Source organism: Diuraphis noxia, unplaced genomic scaffold (genome assembly GCF_037042655.1).
Source record: "Diuraphis noxia isolate RWA-SAM2 unplaced genomic scaffold, SU_Dnox_SAM2 contig0001, whole genome shotgun sequence".
NCBI classification, from domain to species: Eukaryota; Metazoa; Arthropoda; class Insecta; order Hemiptera; family Aphididae; genus Diuraphis; species Diuraphis noxia.
In genome coordinates, this window is record NW_028301711.1 from 30,050,924 (window position 1) to 30,062,054 (window position 11,131).

Consider the following 11,131-nt stretch of genomic DNA (forward strand, 5'->3'; position numbering starts at 1 on the left):
GTGTGCGCGTGTGTTTGTGTGTGCGTGCGCGAATGTGTGTGTGTGTGTGTGTGCGTACTCTTCGCAGGTGGGTTAAGCGGTGCAGTAGTGATGTAGTGGTGGCGCACTCATTTCCCACCCGACCACGGCAGTTTGTTATACGATATCAGTGCCGCGGTCGCGGTGTCGCCGGGGGATCGGCGGTCGTGGTGGGTGGGCGCGCGGCAAGCGGTCCTGCCCGCCACCGCCCGTCGTGAACCGAATCCGTGGACTGGGTAAACGCGGAAATATTATATCGTTTATACCTACGCTTAGGTATAGAGAGGTATAATAAAATGTACAATATAATATTATTATTATTATTATTATTATCATTTATCGTCACAGCAAACTACGCAGTAGATAGGTAAACGTTATATACCTACATACTATAATATATACCATACACGCATACAAGTATATATATACGACCAATGCATAACGACAGTGTGGCAAGCCGGTCGGAGAGGTGGTGCTTAATCGACAGTGAATACACAATAATATAAATTTTACAATACCCAGCACATTCGTATAATATATTATATTGTATCGCTGTGGTAGGTATATGATATTATGTATATTAACTGACATTCGCTTTACTGCGACATAACAAATCGAACAAAACGGCCTAACGTTGATCAAATATTACACTGCATTAAAATGTTATTGTACGTATTTGTCGTATTTTGTGCATTATCGCAGTGTTTCAGTAGTCGCTGACTATAGTCTCATGGAGACAATTTGGCACCGTTTGCTCGCAACAACGATGGTGGGAACAATGAATATGCAAATAACATTTTAATACTATACTGTACAAATAGTTTTGTTCGATTAATGCGTACAGTACCTAATGCATCATAGTAAAACATTAGCAGCGGGCTTTGGAAGCTCAAGTCCCCCAAAACTGTTTAAAGACCCTCGACATTCATAAATAAAATAAATATGTATACATTGAAGTAGATAGGTATATTTAAAATAACTATATATAGTCTATGGGACAGACCGGACTGAGAAACACATTTTAACTGGTCATCATGATTCATGATTATATTATTATTTACGATATTGGTAGAGTTACAAATGCCGAAAACAATTGTATTATTTATCAGACATATTAACATTGTCATAAAATGTCCTTTATTGTATTCGTAGGTTAGGTACCTATATATACGTAAAAATTGTTCGATTAGTTATCGTTAGTCGTTATCTGATCTTTGGCTCTAAACTTGAAGACCATCTTCCATACAAAGTTGTTTGACTTATTAGATTCTTCCCCATTTTATTCAATTACATTTTTGGAAAAAAATTTAATAAAAAAGTAAAGCTAACAATTAGGTTAATGTACAATAATACAATATACAAATCTAGAACAATTATGGCGATTCTTGAATCTTTATTAGCCATTAAGTACATTCAAATGTTAATACTAATTATTATTATGTGATTTATATTACGTACTGTTATTATTATTATCATTATCATTATTCATTATTACATGTTAGGTAGGTACGAGGTACCCGTTTATAGAGTCTATAAACGATTTGATAGTAAATATTGTAGTTACACAAAATTATTATTAACTATAAACCTAATTAATAAATTTAATTTGTTTGATAAAAAAAATATGAAACATACCTAGCCATGCTTAAAATATTATGAGTCCTTACCTACTCCTATTGTTACTATTATGCTCGAATTAATGTACAAAAATATAAATTAAAAATAATAAATGTATACCAATAACCGGTACTAATACCTCAAATCTGAAACTAAAAATTACCTCAGTGAAACAGAGATGTGAAAAATAAACAAGGAAATCATGAATAATTTTTTTCAAGCTTCTATAATGACACCATTTTTTGAAAAACAAATGTTTGTTTTTATTTTACTGCAGTGTGCATATGTTACAAGTAATGTTAAAATTTGGATAAAGTCGACATTAACCGGATACAAAATACTATTTCTTGTTTGGATAATATTGTTATAGGTACCCTACAAAAACAAAGCCGCGTAAAACATTAGGTACACGCCATGGATATTATTAAAAGTTGGTTAATATTAAATTGTTAACATCAACCGGATAGTATGATATCATCCAAGAACTTTTGTATAATGTCTTAACAATCATAAAATGTATAAAATCATTTTAAATTATTAACAATATCGAATATATTTAAAACACAATTTTGTAATTTCCATAAAATGCATAAATTATTAATATAATTTTATTTAGATGTTAAGCCTATATATTATATAATTTTGTTCACTTTATTGGTAAGATAACTGACTTCCTAACTCGGTTATAGGTTAATTAAGATATTATACAGTGGTAGTCCGACACATTATTATATTGTATAATGTATAAAATGCTAACAACTCTATTTAATATATATAACTTTTAACATTATCCAATATTAACTGGTTAAAGTTAACATTATCCGGATAATGTTGATATTTCAATTTCATGTTTATAAACGAAAAATTACACATTAGCCAAAACGTGTATTAATACGAGGATTCACAAAGTCACGAATTAGTTTTGACCCTTGGGGACTGGGCACAAAGGTCTTAATCCCTGCTTAATTGTATAATACGACTTACCTATATCACATGATTTATATTTTTTATCGAGAATCGAAATTAACTCAAGGCTCATACCTTTCTTCGCTCAAGTTTGAAATGCTGTTTGTGTCTGGCTATGTACTGTATACATGCTTATTGTGTTGGTATAGTAGAGAGTTATATGTAACATACTAATTACTAACATACAAAAATTAAGTGATTTTCAACAGTTAAAGTCAAATCTATTTTTCTCTATCCAAGGACTCTATACAATGTAAGAATTTCAAATAAATACATAAAAAAAGGCACTATCTGGCTTCTCGTGTTGCGTGTATAGGTATTTCTACCATTAAATAACAGTAAAACAGCTCCTCATTATAATCTGATATAGTTAAAGTACCTACCTGTTAATCGTAAATGCAGCAAATAGTAAATACTCGAATATTTTATCTAAATAATTACCGTGTTATTATTTGAAAAATGAATATTGATGGTGATTATGTTTAATATCTATATATACTGCTACTATACTATGATATTAAGATTACCGTAAATTACAATTATTTACCAATACGAGTACCGGAGTACCTTCACGAGTATATATAATAATTTATATATATATATGTTATAAAATAATATTATATTATACATACATTCGTAACATTACGAGGAAACAGAGTGTGGCACCGCCTCTGAAAGGTCGATCCATAGACCCATACTACTGAGTAAAAGGTCTATGGGTCGACCTAACCAAACACCTGCGTCCTACAGAAAATGTACAATCGGACGACCATTATCTACCCGACAATGCAATATTGTCATGCGATCTCGGCAATTTAATACGATGCGCGTTCGTACAATTATCATTCGTCACGTTCCGCGTTGCAGATCGTATACGTAGTATACATTTAATAGGTACAAAAAAAAAAGTGGGAAAGTGGATGTCGCTCTGCTGTACAGTAGGTTACAAGTGGGTTACTGTAATGGATGGAATTAAATTTGAATCAAATGATATTATACCATTGTATACGAAAAACTTTTCTCAGCGGAAACGGTTTATGTGTCTAGGATATATTATAGATTATTAAAAATTTTCAAATCTTAGATTTAAAAAGAAAAATTTTTATATGTTGTCAAAACTCAAACTTTGAATGCTTATAAAAAAAAAATCGTGACTATATATTTATTTTATTTTTCAACTGCTATTGTAAAAATATGTTAGGATCCTTGTATTTAATTTTCAAATATTAGATTTAAAAGAAAAACTTTTATGAATTTCTATCTAAAATAATTTGAACATTGCCGTAATTTTTACGTATTTAATCAAAATTTGAACTTTAAATGATTATAAAAAAAAATCATGCAAATGTATTTTTAATATTTTTTAACTGATATTGTTACAATGTGTTAGAAGCCTTGTATTAAATTTTCAAGCGTTTCTACCGAACAAATACATTTTTAACGATATTAATAGAAAAAAAAACTAAAAAAGTTTAAAAATTAAAATGTCAGTAAACAACTCAAAACAAATTTGAATATTTTGAAAATTTTATCAAATATATAAAATGCCTATGTAAACATTCAGTCAAAATTTCAAGTATCTGCAGTCATTTGTTTTAGAGTTACACCAAAATAAGGAAATCACTAAAACTGAAAATCCAATGTTCTAAAAATATAAATTTCAAATGTTCATAAAAATTTAGTTTGAATTTCAGGTGGGCTTTTTATTTGTGATAAAGATTGAAAAACTTTTAAGAAATCTTGTATTAAATTTTCAAATCTTAGATTTAAAAAGAAATTTTTTATGAATTTCTAGCTTAAAATAATTTGTGAATTTTCGTGATTTTTACGTATTTTGTCAAAATTCAAACTTTGAATGCTTATAAAAAAAATTGTGAATATGAATTTCTTTTATGTTTCAACTGCTATTGTAACAATATGTTTAAAACCTTGTATTAAATTTTCAAGATCTTCTACCCAAAAAATAAATTTTTATCGATATTAATTTTTAAAAAAACTAAGAATTATCGAAAATTGCATATGCCTATGAATAGTTGAACTTAAGTCGAAAATTTTTGAAAATTGCATGGTGGATAGAATTTACTTATATAAACATTCGGTGAAAATGTCATGTATCTATATGGTCATTTTTTTTAAAGTTACATCAAAACCAAAATCTCCCGTTTTTCCCTTAATTTTTAGTTTGTTTATCCCGATTATTTAGAAAAATATTAAGAATTTTTTTTTTGACTCTCCTTAAGTACCAACTAGATTCAATTTCTGATCGAACAAGGTACTGATGTCAAAAATCGAAGCACTTTTACTGCTCCAAAACGTGATGACAGACACAAAAAAAAATTGAAAAATTAAAACACACATCATCATGGTAAAATCAATACATTCATCGCTCCGCTCAGAATCTAAAAAAATGTAAAAGGAAAAAACTAAAGAAAAAAACACACGCAAAAAAAATCAAAAGTAAAATCCATATTTTTATATTTTGGTATTATACATATCATATTTTATAATTTAAGGCATTAGACTTGATTTTGATTACCTATAATTATACAAATTTAGATCTGACTGGTTAACCAGTTGTTTTATCGTATATACTTTCGTCTTTCGTAACCAAATTTATATATTTTAAATAATTACAAATATATATTAAACTATTTTTATATGAGTATATCTAAGTGTATAGGTTCCTAATTACTATTTTATTCAGTAAAGCTAAAATTAATATAACAAAGGTACATAATACGTAGTTATTCATACATTGTAAACTCGACATTAGGAAAATAAATGTTTAAAGCTTCTGTTTAGCTTGGTTCTTTTCTATACTAGGCCCAGTTTTGTTTCAGGTAAAAATGATGATTTACATATTTTAAACTTGACCTAAATAAAAATAATATGCCTTGAACTTCTATTAAATCTAATTAAAAATTATCTTTCAATGTTTTTGAAATCCAGTTGCATTACCGATAAACTGCAGCTAGGACACAACAAAGAAGCGGTTCTCATTATCTTCAAAAAATTATTTTATTTTCATTTTCATTTTCAAATTATTATCTTTATAGTAGGTACTTATGCAAATGCATTATAGCAGAATTAAATAATTTAAAATATGTATATTGTGTCATTGTATATAATAATTTATTTACAGGTAGTGTTCATTATATTTATTTTTTCAGCGAACATTATCAGGATAAATTTACAATCGACCTTTTTTTTTACCTACCACCTGAAATTTCCAGACTGAGTTCACAGCAAAATAGGTAAATGCCACTAATTGGGCGTTGTTCAATACCGCTTACTGTTTATTGTTATCATCATTCATGAACATTCGACGCCGTTCAATACCTCACGGTTTTTTCTGTTGCTGCAAAGGGAAATATGGAAAGTCAATAAAAATTAAAAATTAATTAATTATAACTATAACAAAAATCAACGTAAAAATAATTAAATATCTATAGGTAGGACGTTTTATAGTGTTAATATTAATTCAAAATATGGGTTAGGGTTATAGGATAAAGTATGTAAAGTATAGAAGATATAATACTTAGATTAGAACAAATTTACATACCAGTGTTTTCAAGTATTCTATTAAACTTATTTCATTGCTGATGAAACGTTTATATAAATTTAAAATTATATAAAATGGGTATGTTATTGGATTCCCGGACAAAAAGTCCGGGGACAGAAAGTCCGGAGACAAAAAGTCCGAACACATTTTTAGTGTCGGACAAAAAGTTCGAAAATACAAAATTGTCTATTCAATTTTCATTTATAATTATAATGTACCTTATATTATATAATATTATTATGTAGGTAGGTATATATTATATAGTCAGTTCATATATAATTATTATTTATTTAAAAAATGTAATTGTAATACTTTTACTACATTATTATGTCATTGTACCTACTTTATTTTAGATTCTGAGCGGAGCGATGAATGTATTGATTTTACCATGATGTGTGTTTTTTTTTTTTTTTTTTTTTTGTGTCTGTCATCACGTTTTGGGGCAGTAAAAATGCTTCGATTTTTGACTTCAGTACCTCGTTCGATCAGAAAGTGAATCTAGTTGGTACTTGGGGGAGGGGGGGTCAAAAGTAAAAAATTCTTAATACTTTTCTAAATAATTTAGAAAAACAAACTAAAAATTAAGGGGAAAACGGGAAATTTTACGCACACTCATTTTTCGACAAAATCGATTTTGGTTTTTGATGTAACTTTAAAACAAATGACCATATATACATGAAATTTTCACCTAATGTTTATATAAGTATATTCTATCCACCATGCAATTTTCAAAAAATTTCGACTTAAGTTGAACTATTCATAGGCATTTCAAATTTTCGATCATTATTAGTTTTATTTTAATTAATATCGATAAAAATTTATTTGTTTGGCAGAAAAGTTTGAAAATGTAATACAAGGCTCTTAACATATTGTTACAATAGCAGTTGAAAAATAAAATAAATTCATAGTCACAATTTTTTTTTATAAGCATTCAAAGTTGGAATTTTGACAAAATACGTAAAAATCACGAAAATTCACAAATTATTTTAAGCTAGAAATTCATAAAAAATTTTCTTTTTAAATCTAAGATTTAAAACTTTAATACAAGATTCCTAACAAGTTTTTCAATCTTTATCACAAATAAAAATTCCACCTGAAATTCAAATTAAATTTTTATGAGCATTTGAAATTTAAATTTTTACAACATTGGATTTTCACTTTAGCGATTTCCTTATTTTGGTGTAACTCTAAAACAAATTACCGCAGATACTTGAAATTTTGACTGAATGTTTATATAGGCGTTTTATATATTTGATAAAATTTTCAAAATATTTAGATTTGTTTTGAGCTGTTTATTGACATTTTAATTTTTCAACTTTTTTAGTTTTTTTTTCTATAAATATCGATAAAAATTTATTTGTTCGGTAGAAAAGCTTGAAAATTTAATACACGGCTTCTAACACATTGTAACAATAGAAGTTAAAAAATATTAAAAATTCGTAGGCACGATTTTTTTTTATAAGCATTTAAAGTTCAAATTTTGACTAAATACGTAAAAATTACGGCAATGTTCAAATTATTTTAGATAGAAAATAGAAATTCATAAAAGTTTTTCTTTTTAATTCTAAGATTTGAAAATTTAATACAAGGCTCCTAACATATTTTTACAATAGCAGTTGCAAAATAAAAGGAATACATAGTCACAATTTTTTTTTAAGCATTCAAAGTTTGAGTTTTGACAACATATTATGTAAAAATCACGAAAATACAGAAATTATTTTAAGCTAGAAATTCATAAAAAATTTTCTTTTTATACCTAAGATTTGAAAATTTAATACAAGGCTCATAATATATTTTTACAATAAAAATTGAAAAATAAAAGAAATGCGTAGTCACAACTTTTTTTTTTACAAGCATTCAAAGTTTGAATTTTGACAACATATGTAAAAATCACGAAAATTCGCAAATTATTTCAAACTAGAAATTCATAAAAAAATTTCTTTTTAAATCTAAGATTTGAATATTTTTAATAATCTATAATATATCCTAGACAGATAAACCGTCTTCGCTCAGAATCGTTTTTTGTATACAATGATATAATATCATTGGAATATTGGATTCAAAGTTAATTCCATCCATTACAGTAACCCACTTGTAAACTACTGTACAGCAGAGCGACATACACGACTTACCCGCTTTTTTTATATTTTCTTATTTCTTGTACCTAAAAAAAATATAACGGAAATACGCTATAGTTTGGTAGGTAGGTCTATAATAATAGTATATGTATAGATAGCTTTAAAGATCATAACCATCTACAACTTTCGGAACAAATTATAAATTTATAAATCTTATAAGTTTTTACCAGTATATTAATTCGAATTTTTATAATACTATTTTTTTCACTATACACATTTTTACTACCTAATATATTTTTTAATTATAAACAAAACAGCAAAACCAATATTTTTAACCATACCAATATGAATACAATTATATTGCCAGTCCTAAGTCTGAAAAATGGGAAGGAAAATATTGATTTCGTAACCCTTAATGTAATTTACATAACAATGACGAATGTTTAAGTAGGCAAATATATTAAAATATACCGGGGCCGCAATTTACGTATGTATATAATATACCGGGGCCGCAATTTACGTATGTCTAAAATATACCCGGTCCGCAATTTACATAAAAAATTTGAAACGGGACGCAATTTACAGCGACCCATATGGATCTAATGTTTATCGCAGCCGTACGTCTACAGTTTATCTACCATAATATCATACCTACAATCTAGATGCTACAATAGCATTATTACCACGATTATAATATAAATCTTGATAATTTCTGTTGTATTTATGTTAGGTATAAGAAATAATAAGAATAAGACAATATAAAATATATATATATTATGTATAAAATATTATAATTACTCGATTATGACAATAATTTGACAATTTTGTATTTTCGGACTTTTTGTCCGACACTAAAAATGTGTTCGGACTTTTTGTCAGGCAATCAAAAAATGAATCCGGACTTTTTGTCCAACTATTTCTATACCGGACTTTTTGTCCTCAGACTTTTTGACCAATTACCATGTTATTGTGATCTACGTTTAACCTTTAACGACTTACTGAATTTCTTTTATATCAGTATTAATTTATTTGTTTTCGTAGTTATGTAGTTCACTTTTATCTCACGTGATTTTGATTATACATATGATTCATTGGTGTGAATGTGTGATTCCATTAAATTTCAGCTGGTGCAAAATTTTTATCGGCCCAAAAATTGTAATAACAAATTATTATAATTAAGCCATATTTCAAGCTAATCGCTTTGCTCGAGCGTGTTCTATAGTCATTTTTTTATATTTTATAATATTATAACATCATCATTAAACATATATAAAAATCTGTACCTATATTTTAAACATTTTATGTGGTGTATCTGTACCATAAAACATAGAGTATACAAAAGTATACATTTGCATCTGCTACATAGTACCAGGAGGCAGGAGGTGCAAGTGCACCGTCATGCACTCCCGTAATTACACCACTGATATGATTATACCTAACTGGTATGTGGTTCTAAACGATAATGCGATTTTAGATAAATATATGCGTTATTAATACATCAATGTGTGTGTGGAATGTGGTTTGATTTTAGGAAGTTTGTATATATAAGTGTGTTGATTAGTGATTTGAACGATGGCCTTTTTTTTGAAAATGTGTGGCAGTTCACATTTGCCCCAGTAGCTGATTGACTTATTTATATTTTAGGTTGTTAAGATAATATAGGCACACATGCATTATTCTAATGTAGATACTTATTATCTAGATATTTTAGACTATAATTATAGTTTGTGGCAAAGAATATATTTAAAAATTTAATTTAATACATTTTATACAATTATTTTGGATAACTTATATTTTATATGCCCTGTATTTAATTTATTTCTAATTATTTACTCATTTCAAAATATAACTATATATACTTAACACGATGTGAGCACAGAAAATGCTACTCAGGTACCTAGCCTGCAGAGAATAACTGGACACTTGGTCAGTTAGATCATTGATCATTTGATCTAAAATTTAATTATAAATTTAAAACTAATGTCAAATAAAATATCACATATTAGTAAAATACGAAAAAATTTTTGATTTTCATTGATTTTTTCCTTTGGATTTTTTCGTTTTGGTTTTTTGTTGTTTTTTTTTATTTGGTTTTTTCCGTGAGTTTACAGAAAAAGATTAAAAGTATAATAATATTGTTGTTTACTAAAAAAAAATTATGGAAAACCGGAAGTATTTACACAAACTATAGTTTTAAATGAGATCGATTTCATTATTTTATTCTAATTCAAAAACATTAATTGCAGGGACATTAACATAAGCACATCTAGAGTTCAATTTCAAGGGTTGCTATATTTTTTAAACCATGCCCAGCAGGTTCCAGTCCCCTGACCTATATTAATTTTGTGTTTAATAATTATATTTCTCAGGAAAAATTCTTTTTATTCTGCTTTAAAATTAACAAAAACTCTAATTATAAATTAATCTAAAAATAAATTGTTTTATTTTATTAACTTTGTGTTTAAATCGACTTGATTAACATCTATGGTTCTATACCTATTCGTCGTACGCTCGTACCTACACATGCATGTCATGCTTTCGTCGTTAAAGAACGTGTCAGTAACTGAGAGCATTTGTGATCACTATAGTCACTATAACAATCAGTGGCGCAACTAGGATTTTTTCAAGGGTGGTGTCCACCAGTAGCGTATACAGTATTTCCTCAATTCATTTCCAAATTTGTTAGTATACTATGTACAAGTAACAGTCGTCACAACTACTATTAAATATTTACCTATTATATTATTTTATTCAAACGATTTGAATCAATAACCACCACCATAATTATTTCTGAATACACTACTGACGTCCAACATTTTATTATCTAAACACTTTAATACTTTATATCACGTGAGTACGTGACACGTATGTTTAGATTAAAGTTACATAT